Below are 4383 nucleotides of genomic sequence, written 5' to 3'. Positions count from 1 at the left end.
GATACGTCAGCTCTTTTAACATATTTTCCCCATTATACTTTTCAAAGAGGGGGAGATATTTTTCTCCCTCAAGAAGCGTAAATCATCGATGTGGCATAAATGCAAAACAACCCGGCCAATTGTCTTGCAGTTGCTGCTTTCAATGCATTATGATGCCAATAACTCAGCATATCGGGGAAATTTCCTTCTCCGTAAATTCACTTTACTGGTGATCGCTTGTTCTACCCCTTGCAAAGTAAGCATATTTTTGCCGCTAAATGCAAGCAGTAAAACGACTCCCACTTCCTGAGACAAATTGGTGTCTTCTCGGCAGCCAGAGATGGTCTCACAGCTGACCCGAGACCTCCCACCACCTGAAATCTCATGCTATGCCCCTTGCTTGGAGTCCACTTGTCCCACAATCCCTGGACAAGAAAGAAAGGAAGGAAGGAAGGAAGGAAGGAAGGAAGGAAGGAAGGAAGGAAGGAAGGAAGGAAGGAAGGATGTGGAGTAGAGTAGAGTAGAGTAGAGTAGAGTAGAGTAGAGTAGAGTAGAATGGGGTGGGAGGAAATTAGTAGGTTAAGCTAACCTAGGAGGAAAGGTAGCAGGGGAGCATCAGAAAGCAAAAATCTCCATTCACTCATATGGAGCAGGGATGAGTCTGCTATTGGGAAAGTCTTTGAGGAAGAAGAACAACAAAATAAAGCAATTTCAGCTCTCTGGAGCTGGTGAATGGTGTGTATAGTGCAAGGGTCTCATGTATAGGTCGGTTTCCCATATTGAAGCAGATCATTGACCCTGTTGACTGGGCAAAGCATGGAAGGCCAGAGTCCCAATGTATATATTTGGCAGTGGCATCACTAGGGGTGTGCAGGATTCACCAGGTGATGTAGATGGGTGGGTGGGGGGCGGTGTTACATCACTACTAGCCTGCAAGCTAGACTGAGAGCAATCGTTAACAGGAAGCAGGAAGCAATGGCATTGCTAGGGAGTGCAAGGAATGTAGGCTGCACCAAGTGATGTGAACAGGGGGTGACGCGACACCACTACTGGCCAAAATTTAAAAAAATCTTTGTATTTTTGAATAATGCTGTCATGTTATATACCATTGGATGCATAGTTTCATGAAGAGCGCAATCAAACAACCTGTGTTGAAATATCTCTTTTACATCACAAGTTATGGACACACACACACACACACAAAAAACAGCAGGGAGCAGGCTGATGGAGCATACTTCACCCACAGCCATCATTGGGTTCATCACTGGGGTGAGGCGCTGGCCTTCCGTACCGGGTGATGCAACCCTAGAGACCCCACTGATATTTGGACCAGCCGATTGTCATGGTCTTGAGCTTAACGTCAAAATGTTGTCTCTGCTAGCTTTCTCCATTGTGTCATTTTGCATTGATGTGCACAAAAATGGTGGTTGACTTGCTCAGAAGGAGGCAAGGCTTCCATCCACAAACCCTTTAACTCTGAAATGTCAAATGGCTACCTGGCATTCTGAACTCCACAAAATGTCTGTCCTTATTCATCCGCCGTTTACCCAGCACACTGCACGCCCTCAATCTTTCACCTCGTGACATTAGAGTTCCCATTTTTAAATGCAGGTGCCAATATGCCAATATTCCCATCATACCCGGTGGCTTTAATTTAGCAACAGACCAACTTATCGTGAAAGGCCACCCCCCCAAAATAAGGAATAGCCTTTGGGAGGGGGGTGGCTTGGGATCCCTTGTGCCCCCTGGAAAATGCCTGGCTTGGATACACTGTACAGATATCAAGCTGGAGCTCAATTTGCCTAGTAATCAATAGATTCCCTCGGGTCGCTCATTCATTAAGGCTACAAAGGCTTCACGATCCGTAATGCGCATGGATCAATTCAGGTCCTTGCTAATTGTGCAGGAGAGAAGGGCATTAAAGGGCAGGCGACATTGCTGGCTGTGAGACAGGAGTCTTGTTCAGTGCTGCTGGAAAACTGTTGCAGTTCCCTCACCCAGGAATTCTCATAGAGTTGGAAGGTGCCCACAAGGTCATCTTGTCCAACCTCCTGCTTGTAGCAGGAAATTCTCCTCTTGCGTCAATCAATCAGTGCTCACATGTGCAGCTCCCAAGAGGATTAGGAAGACAGCATCCAGTCTAATACCTTAAAAATAAAATATTGGCATGAGTAGGGACCCACCTGAAATTGACTCGCAGCCCACCTTGTGGGCCCTTACTCACAGTTTGAGAAGTTGAAGTTCTAACTGGCCTTACCAATCTAGACCCTTCTAAGGCATGGCATTGCACCTGTAGTCCCCATAGGACACTGGAACCAGGGCATTGCAAGCACTGCTTCTCCTGTGCGTGCCAGATCTCATCTGATCTCGGAAGCTAAGCAGGGTCAGGCCTGGTTAGTACTTGGATGGGAGACTGCCTGGGAATACCGGGTGCTGTAGGCTTCTACCATAGTCTTTCGAGACTGAAGGTTGTCAGCCATCTCCCTATACTGAACACTATCTCCCGATCTTGTCTGATCTTGGAAGCTAAGCAGGGTCAGGCCTGGTTAGTACTTGGATGGGAGACCACCTGGGAATACTGGGTGCTGTAGGCTTCTACCATAGTCTTTCGAGACTGAAGGTTGCCAACCATCTCCCTATACTGAACACTATCTCCCGATCTTGTCTGACCTCGGAAGCTAAGCAGGGTCAGGCCTGGCTAGTCCTTGGATGGGAGACCGCCTGGGAATACCGGGTGCTGTAGGCTTCTACCATAGTCTTTCCAGACTGAAGGTTGCCAACCATCTCCCTCTACTGAACACTATCTCCCGATCTTGTCTGACCTCGGAAGCTAAGCAGGGTCAGGCCTGGCTAGTCCTTGGATGGGTGACCGCCTGGGAATACCGGGTGCTGTAGGCTTCTACCATAGTCTTTCAAGACTGAAGGTTGCCAACCATCATCTGAGGCCCGCAGAGGCCAGTAGAGTGGGAGTTTGCAACAGCCTCTGCTTCTGGGGAAGAGCCTTAACTCAGTCCCCTGAAGGTTGCCAACCATCTCCCTCTACTGAACACTATCTCCTGATCTCGTCTGATCTCGGAAGCTAAGCAGGGTCAGGCCTGGTTAGTACTTGGATGGGAGACCGCCTGGGAATACCGGGTGCTGTAGGCTTCTACCATAGTCTTTTGAGACTGAAGGTTGCCAGCCATCTCCCTATACTGAACACTATCTCCTGATCTTGTCTGATCTTGGAAGCTAAGCAGGGTCAGGCCTGGTTAGTACTTGGATGGGAGACCACCTGGGAATACCGGGTGCTGTAGGCTTCTACCATAGTCTTTCCAGACTGGAGGTTGCCAGCCAGGGACCTATTTCTTAAGCTTAACGTCAACCCGTTGCCCCTGCTGGCTTTCTCCAATGGCAGGAACCCTAAACATGCCACGTTATTTGCCATTGCTATGGAGACAAATGAGAAGCCACTAACAGGATTACGGTCACAATCCAGGCAAGAGGCAGCAAGAACAGATGGGGTCTTAATAGCCATGCAAATGTTCTTTGTAATAAAAATAAATGTCGGGAGTGGGGGGAAAGGTCCAAAATATATTACCACGAAGCAGGCTGCCACTTCCAAAGAATTTCTACCATCTATTATCTCAGGGCACTGAAATCATCATCATCATCATCAATACCACCATAGAAAGGATACCTCTAATGGTACAGAAGTGGCATCTCTCTCCAATGTTCTAGTTAAGTGGCACTTTGACTTTCAACTTGTTCCCTGCATAGGAATTAAATTCCACCACATCATTTTGCTTTATATGATCCATATGTTCAAATAGTCTCCTTGCGCTTTGTTTCTTTTTCCAGACTGAAACACTGAGAGCTAAAGATTAGGCTCAGAGGCGCGTTTACGGGAGGGCGGATGTGGGTTCCCGCCTTGGGTACCACTTGCAAAGGGGGTGCTGAGCCCCTAAGCAGAAGGAACAGCGGAGGATGGCAGCAAGACTGCCACCTTGCGTTTCGGCAGCTTCGCAATCTGTATGCCCCCTTCTTTCTGCTCAGTGGCACCCCACAGGAGAAGGAATGGGGGTGGCAGCCAGACTCCGAAACAGCTGCCACAAGTAGCTTGCCCTCCTCCAGGAAGTGATGTCAGGCCTCTAGGTACACCCTGATTGGACTGCAATCCTATCCAAGCTCACCTGGAAGGAAGCTCCATTGACTATAGTGGAACTTCTGTGACGTTAACCCTTTCTTATGATTCAAAATCCAGAGGGACAACATCCTTTTCCCACCGTCCCCTGAAGAAGCAGATGGTCGACCTGTCTACAGAGTCATTAGGAGTCCTTCTCAGCTTTAGAAGGTTTCCACCTCCAAGCACTGGAAAGCCTTTGGCTAGGAACCGATACAATACTTTGAAATGACTGGCCTGGA

At 48.3% G+C, this 4383-nt stretch overlaps 1 pseudogene; it reads left to right on the top strand.

Annotated features, from left to right (window-relative positions):
- Positions 1–3003: 3003 nt before the first annotated feature.
- LOC136634856 (5S ribosomal RNA) lies at positions 3004–3126 on the top strand (annotated as a pseudogene).
- Positions 3127–4383: the final 1257 nt, after the last annotated feature.

Source organism: Tiliqua scincoides, chromosome 14 (assembly GCF_035046505.1).
Source record: "Tiliqua scincoides isolate rTilSci1 chromosome 14, rTilSci1.hap2, whole genome shotgun sequence".
Classification (NCBI taxonomy): Eukaryota; Metazoa; Chordata; class Lepidosauria; order Squamata; family Scincidae; genus Tiliqua; species Tiliqua scincoides.
Note: the sequence above shows the minus strand (reverse complement) of the source record. Positions and strands in the feature narration are given on the sequence as shown.